We start from the raw sequence: 20,064 nt of genomic DNA, 5'->3' as shown, positions 1-20,064 counted from the left end.
GAGTTATATAACAGGGTCCTTTTTAATTTTCAGTAATTAAAATATAGGATGGGCTTAGGAACGATTTGTAATTGTCACCTTTTTCCTCTACACAGGTTACTTTGTCTGCATTAAAGTTTTGAGAGATAAACCAGTTCAGTGTATCTTTTATAAATGTATTAAAAGATTAAGCAAGCAATTATAGAACAAATATAAGTGAAATATATCACAGCTAAATTACAAGGGTACAAGGCAATAGTACAATTAAGGTTATAATTAATCAATTAATCAATAAGGTTATAATTAATAATATAATCAATAAGTCCATGGTTCAATTAATCTGGCTCTCCACTTACTACAATTAATAATTAAATCAAATTATAATGAACATGTTAAACAAAACAATTCTCTTAATGTTTTACAGCAAGATTGAGCAGAGAAGCTGTTCCATCTGTTTTAAGATAGTCTGTTAAAGGCAGAGGCTGTTACTGACCTTGGTTTTAAGGAAGCTGAAAATTTACAGTGTGGACACATTAAGTAAAACAATCAAGGTGAAAACTACAGGAAAAGCTGAAATTTAGTTTAAAAATAACTTTCAGTAACAAAGCTGTGAAAAACTTCACAGTTTCAATTACAGTTCAAGAGAACCTCTTTTAAAGTTTCAGTTTACATGGAGGAGTTTTGAACCAAAAAGCATAAGAGAAATCTCAACAAACGTGTCCAACTTTCACCTGGTTTCAGATTGCTTACCAGAAACTACCCAGTTCTTCATAGTTTCCCCACAGACCCAGGTTCACGGGAGAACTCAGCCCAGGTCTGTCAATTGGTTTGTGAACCTGTCTTAGGTTTTGGAATGGTAACAAAACCTGAAACTGATGAGTTTCTTCAGGCTTCCTTATGAAAGTTTTATGAAGTTCAGTTGAGTAGTTAATAGTTAATAATAAACTATTTATTTTTATTAACAATTGAGATCAGCAGGGGAGCTCTTGCTGAAACAATTAGTACATCTCCAAGCAGGAAGCAGAATATTCTAAGTGGAGAGGGCCCTTGACTCTGGAACTCTGTTCCCCTACTGGTCCAACGGAGCCAGAGTTTGTTGATCTGTAGGACATGTTGCAAGGCCTGTCTATTTACTCAGGCTATCTGTTTACTCACCATAGGGGAGCTGGCTTGAGTCTCAGGTTCTCTTCTGTGAATGAAGTTCGTTTTCTTTGGCAGTTTCTTTTTAAATCTCGTAATTTATTGTTGTTGTTCTTTAATATTTATATTACAGTAGCCCAGTGAAATCAGGGTCTTATCGGAATAAGTGCTCTACAAACATATGAAGATATTGTCCCTGATGCAAAGCATTTACAATCTAAGAAGAAAAGAGAAACATGAGGTGTGGGTGAGACAATCAAATACAATTTTTATATAAATATATACATTTTTATTTTGTAATTTATATAAACAAGTATTGATTTCTCCCTCTTTCTCCTCAGTCAAGATTGATTTCTTGCAAATGTCATCGAACCATTCAGATATTTTAATGTGTGTGGCTTTAAACTTTGGGTTTAAACTTGCTTTGAAGTGGTGACTGATCCATAAAGAACTATTGGATTCAGAATATGTAGCCATCTCTTTTGCACTAACATGAAGAAAATTCTCTGCCTCTTCATTTTATACTTGTGACATGCTGCCAATATGTCATCAAGAGGCTACCACAAAAGTTTCCCTTCTAGCCTCTGACAAAACCTTGGACTCATGGGTCCATGCGCATGCAGAGAAGAGGAGTGAGGGACTGGGGAAGCATTTTTTTTGCTTTTTCGCTCATGTAAAAAAATTGTTTTTTTCAGAGCCATAACTAAAAAGGCAGACAACACATCTTAGCAAACCAATTTACCTGAAATGTGCTTGCTGGAAATGTCTATATTTTATTATTGAAAAAAACTCTACAGATTCTCTAGTATAGCACAGTGGAAGGTGAGTGAAAGTGGAGACTGCAGGGAGTATATGGGAGATAATCTTCTCCAGGAACTATTAAAACATTGGTGCAATATGGTACAGCTCAGAAGCAAAAGCCTTGCTCTTCAAAAGGACTTTTCTGAGCCCCATGGATAAGTTCTCTCTAGCAGGGGTGATTTAGCAGTATTCAGACAGATGGTGAAGTCCACCAGATAAAAGGAAATCACCATAAATCTTTTTTTAGCTCAATAGCAAAATTTTAACAAGGGGCTCCCACAAGCTCCCTTAAGCTCCTTCTATCACATTACTGTTTTAGGGCCTGATCATTTAAAAAAGCATGGTCATGTAAATACACGGGGACAGTGCCCACTAACAATGCGAAAGCATGGCAGTTTTGTAAACCATGCCACTGAGCCCATGATAGTGAGAAACTATTGCTCCCATAGGAGGCAATGTCAGCTGGAAAAAAAAAGCCATAAAACACAGTGCGAATACATTCCTGTTATCTCCGGATAACACAGAAGTTGAGTGCCAATGTTCACTCTATGCTTATTCTCTAGGGAGACAAGCAGACTTTACAATGATATGATCACAAAAGAAAATGATGAACGATAAACTCTTGACACTTGGGACAAACGTAGAAATCGTTCTACAGATTAAGGTTTTCATTCTGCATTCCCTGCACACTCAAAACTCCCACAGTTACGCGACATTAGTGCAACCATTTCAGGAGCAGTATCCCAGGGTTCTGGGCCGACAGGGAGACACTCTAGGAACCCCTTTGGTGTGTGTTGTTGGTAGTGCCCCTGCTGTCACACATTTGCCTATGGCAGTTCCTGGTCATGTCTCCATACAAGGAAGACATGGAACAATAGGATGATGATTTGGTTCTGCTCCTGCTCCTTATTGCAGGACACCAGGTTATGCAGTTGAGTAGGTGATCAGTGAGCTGCTGGATAGAATTTGGACAGTATTTTCTGACACGTCGAAGATGGCTGCCATTGAGGGTCAATGACAATTCATTCATCTCCCATGCTACAGATATGGTGAATGCCGGCATTGACATGGTATGCCCTTGGGTGGACTGTCACTTCTGGTGCAGGAGAACCAGAATGGTGCAGTGGTCTCACATCGTTTTGGAAACCTAGGATGACCAGCAATGGCTTCAGAATTCCATACTGAGGAAATAGACCTTCATGGAGCTGTATGATGTGCTTGCACCAAACCTCCAGCTCCAGAACATGTGATTCAGGGAAGCCACAGCAGTGCAGAAGTGAGTGGCTATTGCCCTGTGGAGGCTGGCAATACCAGACAGTTATTGAGTGTTTGCAAACCAGTTCCAGGTTGGAAAGTCCACTGTCAGGGTTGTGACTGTGCGGAGTTGTAATGTGGTCATTTTGCAATGCTTTTGTCTTCACTGTTCACACTTGTTTACAAACCTCTGTTATTGAGAGCACTCAGTCCCTCTTAACGGCCATCTCAATGTTTGCTCTGGGGGTGGGAGGCACATCCATTCTTTTTTTTAATTTTTAACCATTTGTTTTGTCAGCTAACTGCACTTAGCGACTGTTACGGAACAGCAATCCCTACTAAAGTTGAAACCAGTCAAGGCTTTGGGGGACAGCCAGGCCTAGGCAGGGAGCAGGAGGGAGCCACTTCTCATGCCAGCTGAAGGTGGCCGCTCTGGGTTGCTGACTCTGTGCAGCACGGTGGCTGCCTGAGAGAGATCCCAGCTGGGGAGGTGGCGACGGCCTGCCCCCTCCTCTCCCGGCTGCCAGGGACAGGGGCCGAGCAAGCTGGAATCGTGCTGGGGGGAAGAGGGACTACGGCTTTCCCTGGCAGCTGGGCCCTGGTGGGGAGCGAAGGGGGGTGGGATGACTCTGCCTCCCCAGCCGGGTCCTTGCAGGCAGCCACCACGCTGCACAGAGCAGTGACCCAGAGTGGCCACCCTCAGCTGGCATGAGAAGTGACTGGTCTTGCCCCTTCCACTCCCCGTCTGGGCCAGCTGCCAGGGACAGGGGCTGAAGGTGCCGGGGGCTGGTGCAGCGGGAAAAGGACAGAGGCCCTCCCACTCCCCCGCAGGCCAAGCCGAAATCTGGGGTGCACTTGACCTCCCCACGTGTCTCCTCCCAGCCTGGGGCCCCTGTGCTCTCCCTACCTCACGTTACCTGGGGGTGGGCTCTGTTCTCTCGCCGCCTTTTCTCCCCCCCACCCGGCATGTTTGGCTGCTCTTCCAGGCAGCCAGAGCCGGGCAGGGAGTGGGACAGAGCCACTCCCAGACGCTGCCCGGTGCAGCACAGCAGCTGCCGGGACATTGCCTGGCTGCAGCAGCAACGGGCTGCCTCCGCCCGGGCTTGGCTTCTGGGTTAGCAGCTGAACAAGTCTGAGCCCCCCGCCCCTCTGCCCCGGCATGCTCAGAGTTGGCTCCTGTCCCCAGAAGCTGAGCCTGGACAGCGAGTGGCAGTGGAAGCCCGCCCCCTGCCCAGGCTCAGCTTCTGGGGACAGGAGCCGACTCTGAGCATGCTGGAGGGGACGAAGGGGTGGCCTCCAGCTCACTCAGCCACTGTCCTCAGAAGCTGAGCCAGGGCACAGGGTAGCCCGCTGCAGCCAGGCGCTCTCCCAGTCAGCCGGGACGCTGCCCTGCCCCTTCCTCTCCCCATCGGGCCAGCTGCTGGAGGCCGGGGGGGGCACTTGACCCTTCGTGACCCTCCCATGGGTCGCCTCTGTAAACAGGCCATAGAATGTCACCAAATGGTTCCTCCATCAAACCCATCCATGTGACTGCCAGAGCACGTCTTTTGGAAAGGCATCCATGTGCATTAGAGCCAAATGCTAACAGAAAATCTTTCGTGCTCTTGAGACAGGAGGATGTCACGGCCAAGGTGATGCACCAACTTCAAAGCATCTGATCCTTTCACCAGGTGCCTGAGGCTCTGCAGGGGCTGCACCTTTTAGGATGCCTCTGACGGGGTGTATAACCCCACACCAGGCCAGGAGGGGTTAGAGAGAAGTCCTGAGCCACTGTGATCCTGCCTCCACCTCCCCTGCAGAACCTGTTCAAGCTGGAGGAGGAGTTTAAAAGGGAGCCTGTCGTGGTGTGTAAGCTAGCCCAGCCACCAAAGGGTTAATACAGGTACTGCCAGCTGCTGCCCATTGGCAGGCTAACAGCAACTGGGAGGATAAAAGGGCTGGGAAGCAGACGTGTGGGTGGCTAAAGAGGAGTGAGCAGGCAGGAGACAGGAATGCCAGTCAGCAGCCTGCTAGAGAGCCGCCCAAGAACAACACCCCAGAAAGAGGCAAAGAGGCCAACAGACTGAAGAGCCTACAGAGGCCTGAGGAAAGATAGGAAGGAACTCAGGGCACTGTCAGAGTCAGCAAACTCTCTGACTCTCCTTGACTAGCTTGAGGGCCCTGAGCTGGAACTGTGGAGGGGGCAGGCCTGGGTTCCGCTACCAACCCCTGTGACAGACCTGAGAACAGAGGGGATGTCCAGATTACTAGACACCAAGAGTGGACTGACAGCCCCACTGAGCTGAGTGAGCCAGAGCCACATCCTCCCCCTGTTTTGCTAGGGGAGGTACCTTTGTACTGACGCATCACCTCACAGAGCCAGACAGCTCAGAAGGGGGAGAGATGGCAGAGAACAAGAGACTTACCTGGGGAGATCCTGAATAAAGGTGCAGCAGGAGACAAGGCTGCAGGAGAGATTCTGCTAGCAGCAGCTACCCCAGGCCTGAGAAAAGGGGCTAGCCTTTCCCTAAGACTACAGAATCCTTTGATCTAACTTCTGGAGGATCATGGGTAAGGCATTTGACCATAAACCCGGTGGAGAGGAAGGGCCCAGGCTCCCATACTAACCACCCATTTCATGGAGGGACATAGACCCCTTTTTCCTCCATTGGAGAGGAGGAGAGGGTAGAGACATTATAAGCCCTGAGCCAGAGGTGTGCCACTCACAGACAACCAGAGGTGGGTTGAAGACCCTTTCTTTTGTGGGGACGTTGGACTGTATACATTTTGTTGGACTCTGTTAACTCAGAACTCAATGGGCGAACCGGCCGGAGGGCCAAGGCCTCAGATCCCCATCACTGAGCCTGGTTGATCCCATGCCTCCTATTATTGCCAGTTGAGCTACTACATGGGAGGCAGCCCCACAGGATCCTAGATCTCCACAAGACATGGGAGGAGCCAGACCCAGGAACAACCAACATGGTACAATATGGAGACTCTGTGGGCTTTCTTGAGAGAGAACCTATTGAAATCTCAGTAGAACCAGGAATGGACCTAAAATAATGGGACCAGGATGTGAAAATTTAAGACCAGTGGTAGGGTTTGTTGTTGGTGCCAACCTTGAAGTCAAAACTGTGGCAAGGATTAATCAAGGTTGTAAAAAGGGCAAGAGCAGTTGACTATGAACTCCGCCATCCAGGGAAGAGAAAAGAGAGAGAGGGTGTACCACATGAACCTACTGAAGGCATGAAAGGACCAATAAGGCCTCCTCATAATGCCTTTTTCAGAACCTGACTCAGCCCACAAGTGACCTTAATTCATTATTCTGTCCCAAACAGAAACAGCAAATACAATAGCTAATCAAAGACCCCCTCTTGGTGGTGTTAGCATTTCTAGAACAAACCCACTCAGCCTACCATCAAGTGGATACCAACCCCGAGGAAAAAGGTCACTGAGAATCTACGACCTATTTGGCGAAAGTTGTGGGAAACTGTCCACCAGAAATTATTGTCTGTATTGGACCTCAGAGTTGTTGAGGAATCGCCTAGTGCAGCCTTTCTCAAACTATGGGTCCCAACCCAAAAGGGGGTCGCAAGGCTAGTGCAGGGGAGTCGCGAGTAGGGTCTGGGTTTTCCCTGTCGAGCTCTTTTTTGTTCCCCCAAGCTCCCTGCGGGCAGATTTTGGAAATACGAAAAAAATGTGATTTTTTTCCTTGCTTTCAGAGCTGGGATGGGCAGCAGGAGAGTGCCAGTCACTAGCCAGGCAGCCAGCTCGGACAGCAGCATGACCACCACCAGCAGTCCAGAAGCAGTCTTCTGCGCCAGAGCTGGCGGTGACTCTGTCTTCCAAGCTGGGCGGCTGGAGAGTAGCAGCCACTGGCAGGGTACCCAGTTCGGATGGCCATGCCACCACCAGCAGCAGCACAGAAGGAAGGGTGGCCTGGAATGAAATGGCCACCCTTCCTTTTGCACCACTGCTGGCGGTGCCACTGCTTTCCAAGCTGAGCAGCCAGAGAGTGGCAGCTGCTGGCCAGTGGTGCATTACCCACTGGGCCAATGGGGCCCATGCCCAGAGGCCCTGGCCAATTGGGGGCCCCCCGGAAAAATGGGTGCCCGGTGCCCTGCTCCACCTGCCTGCCTGGTGCTCCTTCAAGCCCCCACGTCCCGACCCAGCTCCTCAGCAGGAGTGCCGGGCGAGGGGGGGGCAAGTCCCCACACCCTGACCCCATTTCCCTGGCAGAAGCACTGGGGAAGAGGGAAGGAGGTTATTTTGCCCGTGTATTTAGCACTGGTTGCTGCTGGAATACTGTGTCCAGTTCTGGCACTCACAGTTCTAGAAGGATGTTGATAAATTGGAGAGGGTTCAGACAAGAGCCCCGAGAATGATTAAAGGATTAGAAAACATGCCTTATAGTGATAGATTCAAAGAGCTCAATCTATTTAGCTTAACAAAGAAGAGGCTAAGGGGTGATTTGATTAAAGTCTATAAGTATCTACATGGGGAACTAATATTTAATAATGGGCAATCTAGCAGAGAAAGGCAGGACATGATCCAATGCGTGGAAGTTGAAGCTAGACAAATTCAGACAGGAAATAAGTTGTAAATTTTTAATGGCGAGAGTAGTTAAACATTGGAACAATTTACCAAGGTGGATTCTATATCACTGACCATTTTTAAATCAATGTGATACAGCTGTGAAAAAGGCAAAGGTGATCCTAGGATGTATCAGGTGAGGCATTTCCAGTAGAGAAAGAGCAGTATTAATGCCATTGTACAAGGCACTGGTAAAACCTCATCTGGAATCAGGGCCGGCTCCAGGCACCAGCTAAGGAAGCAGGTGCTTGGGGCGGCCAATACAAAGGGGTGGCGCTTCATCCGCTATTGGGGCAGTCCATCCAGGTCTTCGATGCGAATTTGGCGGCTGGTCCCTCAGTCCCTCTCTTCTTCTTTGAGCTGCCGCCGAAGTGCCGCCGAAGAGGAAGAGAGGGAGTGAAGGACCCGCCGAAGAATGGAGCGGTGCGATTGAGCTGCCAGCGAAGTGCCGCTGATTGCCTTTTTTTTTTTTTTTTGGCCGCTTGGGGTGGCAGAAAACCTTGAGCCGGCCCTGTCTGGGATACTGTGTACAGTTCTGCTCACCCATGTTCAAGAAAGATGAATTAAAAGGGGAACAGATGTAGAGAAGGGCTACTAGGACGTTCAGAAGAATGGAGGCCCATCTTGAGAGGAAACTGGAAGAGTTTGGCTTGTTCCGCCTAGTAAAAAGAAGGCTGAGAGGGGATGTGATTACTCTCTATAAACACATCAGAGAGTTAAACAGCAAGAAGGGTGAAAAGCTATTTAAGCCAAAGGACAACGTTGGCACAAGAACAAAAGGATATAAACTGGCCATGATAAAACTCTGGCTGGAAGCTAGAAAAACCCTCAGCAGAGTGAGGTTTCTGGAACAGCTTCCCAATAAGAGTTTGTGGGGACAAGCAACTTAGTTAGTTTGAAGAGAGCTGGACAAATGCCTGAGTGTGATTGTCTGAAGGGTAGCCGTGGGTTTCACTTCTGGATTATGTCTTATGTTCCTAAAAGTTCATGCTTTAGGGCTTCAGCCGGCCACCTGCAGAGGTCAGGAAGGGATTCTCTCCCCCATCTCCCGCCCCCAGTATATCCTGGTGGGGTTTTTTATTTGTCTCCTTCCCCTGAAGCATCGGGGTGGCCACAGCAACAGATGGGCCTCTGGACAGGGAGGGCCAGGGCTCTGAGGTGGCACCGAGCATTCTCTCTCTCAGGTGGCTCTTGCTCTCATGCAGGGCCGGCTCCAGGCACCAGCCCAGCAAGCAGGTGCTTGGGGCGGCCAAGGGGAAGGGGCGGCACATCGGGCTGTTCGGCGGCAATTCGGTGGCGGGTCCCTCTGAGGGAAGCACCTGCCGCCGAATTCCCATCGAAGAAGAAAGCGGCGCGGTGGAGCTGCTGCTGGAGTGCTGCCGATCACAATTGCGACTGCGGCTTTTTTTTTTTTTTTCCCGCCACTTGGGGCGGCAAAAACCCTGGAGCCAGTCCTGCTCTCATGCTCAGAGTCTAACTGCTCGCAGTATGTGGGGTTGGGATGGAATTTTCCCCAGGTCAGATTGGCAGTGATCTGGGGTGTGTGTGTGGGGGAGTTTCGCCTTCCTGCAGCATGTGGGTGCGGGTCTCTTGCCAGGATTATCTGGCTACATCTCACTTAATCATCTCCCTGCCACTGCGGGGGCCTCAGGCACTGGTGCACCTCGGTCCCTCTATTCTCTCCCTGTGGTGCATAACAGTCTAGTCTCCTGTGGGCTGTAATTCTTTGGTCCAATTTTGCTTGTTGGGTTTAGTGTGCGGGTGCTGGGTGGAGTTAGAGGCCTGTGACATATCGGAGGTCAGACTGAATGATCGAATAGTCGCTTCTAGCCTTCAACTCTATAACTCTAAAAGCAATGCATTCATCACTGCTAAACTTTAACTTTGTAATTTACCCATTGGCAATGAACATTAGTTGCAGGGACAATAAAAAGGGCAACGTGGGGACACTCTTCCTGTTCTTTCTTTAACTGCAGTATTTAGTGTTTGTCTAGTGCTCATGTGCATTGAGCTGAGACCACCAAGTGCATTTTGCTCGAGCTGCGCTATGAACCAAATCTGAACCATCTTGTGCATTGAGCTTCTGGTGCATCTTGTGCAATGCCGATAAATATCACAGAGCTCAAACTTTTGTTTAAACAAGGAAAGTTTATGACTCTGTTTGCCAGGCATTTTTTAAAAGAAAGCAGATGGAGTAAAAAATTACTTGTTTATAAATGGCTGAGAGTTATACCACTGTTGGGCAATTCATCAGATTATCAGAATAGCAGGAATGATGATATCCACACACCATAACTGTGTGAATTTTAAAGAAATACCATGCTGCCGTCCATCTTATAGCTACTGCTGCTGCACTGAGCCTCTTTCACTCAGGGCTGCCTATAACTTTCTGTACTGCCACAGCTACCTAGAGGAAAGTAGAGTCATTAACTGACTCAAACGAAAACTTCATTGAATGACACTTAAGGGAACCGTGGCCAATGGGAGCTGCGGAGCCGGCACATGGGCGGAGGCAGCACACGGAGCCTCCCTGACTGCCCATGTGCCTAGGGGCTACAGGGACCTGGCAGCCGCTTCTGGGAGTCACGCATAGCCAGAGCAGGTAGGGAGCCCGAGCGTGGCTCCTCCTTCACCCTCCAAGCACCTCCTGCACGTCTCTGAACAGTTGTTCCTCAGCATCCAGGAGGTGCTGGGAGGGAGGGGGAGGAGTTGATCAGCAGGGCTTGCAGACTCCCTGGAGTAACCCCGTGGACCCTCAGGGGTTCGCAGACCCCAGTTTGAGAAACGTTGTTCTAATGCAAAACCTTAACTGAAATCTCACACCTTCTTGTATCCAGAAACGGGCACATGGGAATGATACACAGCCCACATGTGTAATGTTATTCTACCTTAATAGTGAATAGGTCACCATCAAGATTTTGTATTACGTTTTTCCCCTGACCGTGCAAAAGAATCCCCCATTGGCACATTTTAAAATGAAAAGCTGCATATGTCCTGAAAAGGGCCCTTGTCCACTGATTCTTCTACCTCCCAAACCAGCTTGACAACCATTTCTGGATCCTGGGTCCACTCCAAAGAAATCTGTAGGTCTAGGCAACATGTCTGGTATCTCCTGGTCTAGCTTATCATCTTGCTAGCTCCTCCAGTTCACAGAAATGGTGTTTTCCTTTGCATATTCTTTGTCTCTCATTAACGCACCAGGGTCTTCAAGCTGCCAACAGGCACCTCAGACAAGTTGTAGGGGTGAGTCCCACAATTCAATCTAGCTCTTTATAAAAGGAGTACGTTGTCCACACTGAGCTGGACTGGATTTTTTCCTCCAGGTCTTACTACAAAGGACCTTGAGTCCCTTAACTTCTTGCCACTCCTGATCATCCCCATTTTATCCAGCTATCCAGTATGAATGATCGAATGCAGCCTGGATTTCTTCTGCTCTCAAGCGAGATACCAGAGCCCACACAGCAACCTGAAGTCAGCTGGTGGCCTACTTGTTGTATACTGACCTCTATCTTACATGTTCTGGTAATCACACTGAGAAATAGATGTTGTTTGCTTTGGAAATAGCATGCAGCTCAGCGCCACACATGTCCAGCATGATTTGTACAAGTAAATGGCTTTTGGGCAACTTAACCCCTGAGCAGCAGAGAACAGAGCAGAAGGCTACCTAAGAAGTGACTGTCATACCGTGGGAGGGTAGTGGGAGGGCTGCTTACACCATTTTTGATGGTTTTACCAGTGGTCTCTGTCCACATGGAGACATGCACAGTAGAGAACCACACAGTGGTTAGCTTTCCTTGAAGCAAGTCTGCTTAAGGGCCCCAAGCCTAGTGAAGGGTGAGTTTTAGTGTCTCCTGTGACAGGGGAGGGCAAAAAGGACTGCAAGGCCCAGATTCCACTTGTGGTCTCACGGGATTTGGTACAGGATTTGAAGTGTCAAGATATTGCAGGATTTGGTATGAGATTTGGAGCTATGATAGGAGCCCTTCATTCAGGGCCACTTCCCGTTTGCTGATTGCCAGCAGTCAAAGAGGACCAGAGCACGCAAAGCACATGGGTCATAGGCAGCAGTTTGGCAGTGACCAAAACCTGCTTGATAATGCAAGTACATGGCTGGCTGGCTGCAGGGCTAGGACCAAGACCCAATGGGGCAGCAGGACTGGCTAACAGACCCATTGCAGCCGCTTGATGCAGGGGGCCATGTGTTGCCTGTCCTGGACCAAGAGGTAATTAGAATGGTCAGGAAGGAGAAAGAAAAGAGCAAGAGGCCACGAGGGGAACTGTGTCCTAAGTGGTCAGGGATTGAGCAACTTATGGAGATGATGCAGTCCATTTCTGATTGTTTTTCAGGGCTCTGAGCCAATGGTCAAGTGCAACATGAGACACCCCGGTCCCTGCAGCAGGGTAAGTTCACAGTTAGGGACCACTGGGAGAGTAGGGGGCAGGCCCTGGAGGTATGACTACCTCAGTGACTGTATTTGGAGTTCAACACACTCCCCCGAGTGAGGCCGCATGGTCTCAGGCTCTCTGATGGGAGTGATGAGTGGGGCTCTGGGTGGCTTCAAGGTCAGGCCTATGGGGGAACGCAAGGGGGATATGAATGGGGGAGGTCATGGAACACATCGTGTCTGCATGAATAGGGAAGGGGAGCCCCCCAATGCACGGAGTCCCTGCAGCTGCTGCCCCTCCAACCACCCCAGAGCCCCCACCCCACAGCCTTTATTGCAGCAACCCAGCAGGTCTACTACGTTGGTCTGAATGCAATCTTGAAAGCAGCTGCTTCTGCTTGGTTGGGGGCCCATCTTCCCCAGTTAACACATGAGAACCTATGATGGGCGGAGTATATGGACATATTTTACCTGCTGTTCGGGGGACTTATACTGGAAGAGGGGGCTAAGGCTGAGAGGAGGAGAGCAGATAGGATAAGGCACCCCAAAGTAGAGAGGATTTGGAACAACTGGCTTTTGGCCTGCATCACGTACATGAGGTGATGGGACAGCTATACCCAGCAACGTATGGGCCCATGCAGAAGTATTTAGCTATTATAGGTAGGGTGGATAAAATGCCTTTGCAGGCACCTCATGTCTCTTGTACAATGAACACTTTAGAATGAGGGCAGACCTATAGCCCTGCCTGTGCTGGGACAAAATTGATCAAGAACTATGGCTGGAGTGCATGGCTTGTGGGAGGAGGGCGCCCTTTAACGGGCTCACATACTGATAACAGCCATAGACTGGTAACGTTGGGGTGAGATTGTGAAAGGTGGGAGTAGGCTCAAGGCACCGACGCCTGGCCAGCCGAGGCTTTTGTGCTGGGAGTGCAATGAGACAGGGAAGTGTTTTCATGAATGCAGACATTGTGGAGGCAGGCACGTGCCTTCAGTCTGACTGCGTTTTAAGCACACCTTCCTCAGGGGTCCTGGGCAACAGCCCAAGACCGGGCGGAATGGGGATGGGGCCCACATGGCTGAAAAAGGCAACATCTCCAATTAACTTGGGTGGTTTAGCCGCCCTTTAAAGGAACCACCCCAAGAAGGCGGATTCCATATATTTGTGGGAGGGTTTGTTTAGGCTTCAGGATCCTAGTACAAAGTGGAGAGGCACAACAGAGATGAAGGGAGATCTGGTGACCGGGCATCATGTTGTCATTCACTATGACAGGTGGAGGGATGTTTACATGCTTGAGACTGACCTGCAAGTCCACTCAGATTTAGTGAGTGGGATAAGTTTTGACTTGTATTTCAAGGGTCATTGGTGTACTCATGAGTAGCCCTGGGAGAGGAAGGAGTCTGGAGTTTTGAAGGACATCATCTTGCTGGAGTTCTTCCCATTCTGGTGGTGGTCACCATCTGGACTGGGGAGTTCACCCGACAAGAGCGTCAAGTTTTGGTGGGACAATCAAGTGACTCATCAGCCACTTGGTGAGGGTCCGCTGGTCCTGCACAGGGACCATTCCTTCCTAACCGAAGTCCAGTTTGTGGGAGTGTTTAGGAGAGGGCTGTCATTTTTGGGTTTGCCACTTGTTCCATATAGGGTCTGCAAAAGGGCTACCTACTTGGGCCTGGGTATATGAGAGATCCAGGCTATAGGATGCTCGCAATCCAGGGCCTATGAGTCACATGTGCACCTGCCTGATGGAGGACTTGTTAGTTGAAACGCCAGACATCATTATCCAGGTAGGGGAGAACAAGCTGGAACGTGCTCTGGGCTTGAACTGATTTGGAAGACTAAGCAGGATATTAGACTGGCAGACATGTTTCCTGGTGCGTGGATAGTATGGTCAGAGATGCTGACCCACAGGATTTGGTGGCCGATTTGTTCCTGAATGATCTTCGTATTAAGTTGGCCAAACTCTTAGATAGCCTGTTTGGGATGAAGGCAGCCAAGCAGATGCTAGCGCTTCCTTGTGACAGGTGCCCAGTGCAGGAACTTGCTGATTTACAGATCAAAAAGGTAAGAAAATGGGCATCCCAAGGGCACCTCCTTATGAGATGGGGACATTGTGTCTAAACCCCTGGGGACAAATGGGAACCAGGAGGCGAGGGGTGGGGGGAAACCACCGCACTAATGTGCTTGATGGCGGTGCTGGTGGGGGGGATGATGTCTCCTCTCACCTCAACCTCCGAAAGGGGGAGGACGTTAGAGGATGAGTGGCGGTGTGTGATGATTGGCTCCCCCTAAAGTAAGAGCCACCAAGAATTGACAAAGGATCAATGGGGTGCAAGTGACTGCAGTGGGCTCTTCCGCAACGGGAACCTTGGATGTAATTTGACTTGTAAAGTTGTGGCCTGGCAAAAACCCATACCACATGTCCTTGTTTTCTTCTGTGCAGTGAGCACACCCATAAATGATGGCTGTAAAGTCTATGCACTGTTGGAACTCTTGTGTATGGACATGAGTTGTATCACAGGTGTGCTAGGGAGACAATGGTTTGCCTGCCAAATTAAATTTTATAGTGTAGAGCAGGGGTTGGCAACCTTTCAGAAGTGGTGAGCCAAGTCTTTATTCACCCCAATTTAAAGTTTTGCGTGCCAGTAATACATTTTAACCTTTTTAGAAGGTCTCTTTCTATAAGTCTATAATATATAACTAAACTATTGTTGTATGTAAAGTAAATAAGGGTTTAAAAATGTTTAAGAAGCTTCATTTAAAATTAAATTAAAATGCATAGCCCCCCGGACCGGGGGCCAGGACCCAGGCAGCGTGAGTGCCACTGAAAATCAGCTCACGTGCTGCCTTTGGCACACATGCCATAGGTTGCCTACCCCTGGTGTAGATGAATCCTTAAACATGCTCCTGGATTAGGCTAAATAACCTGGATTGATAATGGGAGTTCTGCCTGAGTTAGGTGTGCATTAGAATTCTGTGTGTTGCATAAGAAAAAATACATCTTCTGTTGTTATACTATATGTAATTTACCCTCACTTGTGTGGGACGTGGCCTCAAGGCACATGAATTTTGTAGTCCTTTAACCTATATTCCACGAGGCAATGCTTCAGAAATCAAACCTGAATACATAGAGTTTGACTAAAAGCAACATCATGCAGTGCATTTGCACCAAAGAACACAAATTGGCATTACTCGAGACTGATTTACAAACTCATTGTTAGCACTTCTAATTAAGAAATGTAAAATAATTTGACCTTTTGCCTACTGTAAATATCTGTAATGATTTCTTATTCAATTAAAATTTCACTTTTTATAGTTTTAATACCTCCATACCAAATACAAATATAACACTACTAGTTAATTCACCTGTGTTTTGTTTCATTAGACTGTAATAAACAAGAAATGCCTCCGTCTATTAATATTTTTAATGAGAAGAGAAACAGTAAAGATTAGGAAAGCAGCATTGATATGCAAAGTGTGGCTTGCAAATAAAGGTTAAGGACCTGAAATCTAATGAAAAAATTATTCTGACTATACTTGAGTTTGCACAGGCTCTGCCTTTTAACCCGAAGACATTACTGTCTGTGCTGATGCATCTGGGTATGTGTTCATGTTGTGAGGATGCTTTTATATACTAAAAAGTACATCATGCACTTCTAAATGGGGGACCTATATGATTTTTGGTCCAATAAAAAAGTAAAGAGATGCCTGCTCCCCACACAGTGACTCTCCCAAGCTTTGGGAGTGGATGCCATTTCATTCCTTTGGATGATCCTACAAGCATACCGTAGTCTTCATTTTTCTGGACTAGTCACTGTAGCCATTTTGCCTCAGTACTTAAAAGGCAGGCATTGATTCTTCCCAAATTGTCAGAACCTCCTTCAACAAGGCCCCCTTACTCACCTGGACCTCCACTGACCACTGAGAACCTAAGCTGTCTCCTCTTCTAAACAAAAGTTTCCCCTAAGGCTCATAGACTTTCTTTTAAAGTCTGAGAAGCTTTGTTCCAAACACACACATACAGAGGATGTGGATAACTTGATTAGTCTGATGTACCCAAAAGAAGGTAAATCCTGTGTTTGCCCACCAAGAATGCTCTGGAGTGTCTGTGGGGCGGTTTCCATGAAGGTCTAAGCACCAGGGCCAGATGCTCAAAAGTATTTAGACACCAACTTCCATTGAAATCCTGAGGCCAGCTCCAGTCTTCAACCCTGTAAAAGCATACAGCTTTTCCTGTATTCAAGTCAATCTCGTTGCCTTCCCCTCTTTGTGTCTTAAGCCTGGACGCAATATCAGAGAAATGTTCATACATGTGGGGTCCCTCCATCCAATAGTACTGGTCTGTTTACTTTATTTATTTGGATGTAGACGACCACAAAAGAACAGCTATCCCAGGAGCTAAGTGCCCTCGCCATCAATTAAAAATGTAATCCTTATTACGCTAACATCAATACAAAATAAAATTGCAGCAAATACCAGCCATCCCCTTAAAACACCTACAGTCTGAAAGAACCTGTTCCAATACAAAATCACCCCAGCTGCTGATTCTCTAAAGAGATCATCCCTCAATCCGCCTCAAGGGCTCAATGTGGCTCCCATTAAAGTCAATGGCAAAACTCCCTTTCCCTCAGTGGTGCAGGATTAGATTCCAAATGCTTGCACAAAAAGATGGGCTTTGCAGATTCAAGGAGCAATAGCCATGCTGCTGGAAGTTAAAATACTCTAGTTATTTCAGACCACATCCCATTCGCTGCATCTTTTAGTCTCATTAAAGAAGTTCTTATGATCTTATGCATCCGAAGAAGTGGGCTGTAGTCCACGAAAGCTTATGCTCTAATAAATTTGTTAGTCTCTAAGGTGCCACAAGTACTCCTGTTCTTCTTTTTATGATCTTACTGGCATTCAAGTTTCTAAGTAAATGTAATAAACAAAAAATTAATAGTAATGCTTTGCACTTACATAGCACTTTTTATCCAGAGGTCTTGTTAGTTATTTAGGTACTTAACTACCTTGGGTATCATTAGGGCAACAAGGACTGAATGTCTATCTGCAATATTTCAGTTAACAAACGTATAATTTCCATCCAAAACTTCTTGATGATGAGATAACTGGCTCTGTGGATATGGGGAAAGCAGTGGATGTGATATATCTTGACTTTAGCAAAGCTTTTGATACGGTCTCCCATAGTATTCTTGCCAGCAAGTTAAAGAAGTATGGATTGGATGAATGGACTATAAGGTGGATAGAAAGCTGGCTAGATTGTCGGGCTCAATGGGTAGTGATCAATGGCTTGATGTCTAGTTGGCAGCCGGTATCAAGTGGAGTGCCCCAAGGGTCGGTCCTGGGCTGGTTTTGTTCAATATCTTTATTAAAGATCTGGATTGTACCCTCAGCAAATTCGCAGATGACACTAATCTGGGGGGAGAGGTAGATATGCTGGAGGGTAGGGATAGGGTCCAGAGTGACTTAGCCAAATTAGAGGATTGGGCCAAAAGAAATCTGATGAGGTTCAACAAGGACAAGTGCAGAGTCCTGCACTTAGGAAGGAAGAATCCAATGCACCGCTACAGGCTGGGGACCTACTGGCTAAGCGACAGTTCTGCAGAAAAGGACCTGAGGATTACAGTGGACGAGAAGCTGGATATGAGTCAGCAGTGTGCCCTTGTTGCCAAGAAGGCCAATGGCATATTGGGCTGTAGTAGTAGGAGCATTGCCAACAGATTGAGGGAAGTGATTATTCCCCTGTATTCGGCACTGGTGAGGCCACACCTGGAGTACTGTGTTCAGTTTTGGTCCCCCCACTACAGAAGGGATGTGGACAAATTGGAGAGAGTCCAGCAGAGGGAAACGAAAATTATTAGGGGGCTGGGGCACATGACTTACAAGGAGAGGCTGAGGGAACTGGGGTTATTTAGTCTGCAGAAGAGTGAGGGGGGATTTGATAGCAGCCTTCAACTACCTGAAGGGGGGTTCTAAAGAGGATGGAGCTCGGCTGTTCTCAGTGATGGCAGATGACAGAACAAGAAGCAATGGTCTCAAGTTGCAGTCGGGAAGGTCTAGGTTGGATATTAGGAAACACTATTTCACTAGGAGGGTGGTGAAGCACTGGAATGGGTTACCTCGAGAGGTGGTGGAATCTCCATCCTTAGAGGTTTTTAAGGCCCAGCTTGATAATGCCTTGGCTGGGATAATTTAGTTGGTGTTGGTCCTGCTTTGAGCAGGGGATTGGACTAGATGACCTCCTGAGACCTCTTCCAACCCTAATATTCTATGATTCAATGATTGCAATACAGTGGCATGACTTGAATACCTCTTAGAGGACAGGCATTTTCCAGATTAATAGCCTGTCTACATTAGAAAAATTTGCACCTGTGTTAACAATTTTAATTCAATGTCATTACACAATTGGAGACTTCTAATGTAGATACATTGCAATGATTACACTAGTGAGGCTTACTCTGGCGAAGTACCCAATGCAATTAATTACACTAGTGCAAATTTCTTTAATGTAGACAGGACCAGACTGCCAAATGAAAGCTTAGGAGGCCATAAATATCCTGAGGTCTGATCTACACACAAAGTGGTACCAGTCTAACTAAAAGTATGATGTTAAACTGATTTATTTAGTTAAGCCAGTGCGACTTCATGCATATGATGAAGTGGGTTCTAGCCCACAAAAGCTTATGCCCAAATAAATTTGTTAGTCTCTAAGATGCCACAAGGACTCCTCATTGTTTTTGCTGATACAGACTAACACGGCTACCACTCTGAAAGAAAATAGATGGTATCCCTACACACCCATAAAAGAAACTGGGATTTTTAGGATGATTAAAAAAAAGATATGTCTCATTCATTTTTAGAGTGAGGCCATTTACTCACACAAAATGTGGTGCTCACACTTGCTACCCCAACATATTCTTGGTCTCTAGTTACTACATGTGTGTCTGATAATATTAGAACTACTTTGTGTGTCTTGGTACATCGATAGTCACAGGTGCTCACAGTTGGGTTTTTTTTCATTCTTCTAATTCATCTTTAATTCTAGAGTTACAATGAATGATTATTATATCTGGGATAGAGGAAAATGGGATTCTGTCAAATTTTAGAATTTGAATTTATGAGCATTATAATGCATCCCATGGCATAAAATGACTGTAAATTACTCCATGCTGCCATACTCTCTGTGTATATGTATGTGCACAACACTAGATCCTTTATTACTCATGAAACACATATCAATGTATATTAATAAATAGGCATCGATTTTTACTGAGGAGAACACAAAGATTTATGAAAATAGGCAGTGTTATGTGGCAAAAATTGAGAAAGAAGTTTCTATAAAAATCTATGAAACATTTTATATTTGAGATGCAGGGAAATCTTCCATCCCAAACAAAATTAAACCAAAGAGAGAGCGCCACTTGGAAAAACAAATTGATTTAGGTATGTGGAAAACTCAACATTTAAGAGGCCACTGTCTCTGGGGTAGGAGTAAGGACAGCTGGTTTGCAATAGGAGAATCATTGACCATGCTTGAAGACAAATGGTTTCCTTTGATAAGAATCTCAGACAAGGAAGCTGTAAGTGCAGCAGGGACAGAGCGGGTTAAGACACCTGCATAATTCCCCTCAGGCAAAGTGACTGAAATAGGAAGACAGGAAACCATATTTTCCTTTGGACTAAAGACACAGCTTTTTGTCATTTACACTAGGAAAATGTGCAAGTGTTTAACTGTGCTGGTGCAGTTCCTCTTGTACTATCATTAGTGGAAGCTGTAGTATAGTCAGTTTAGAGAGCCCATAGATTAAAAATGCCAGTGTCCTGTCTATACTATCACTTACAGGACTGGTAGTACCAGTCCAGCAGTGCTGGTGCACAGGAATGTTTAGAAATATTCTCAGTGTAGATACATCCCTTTTGTGGAGGGAAGGAT

This window comes from Malaclemys terrapin, chromosome 3 (assembly GCF_027887155.1).
Source record: "Malaclemys terrapin pileata isolate rMalTer1 chromosome 3, rMalTer1.hap1, whole genome shotgun sequence".
Classification (NCBI taxonomy): domain Eukaryota; kingdom Metazoa; phylum Chordata; order Testudines; family Emydidae; genus Malaclemys; species Malaclemys terrapin.
This window is presented reverse-complemented; position numbering follows the sequence as displayed.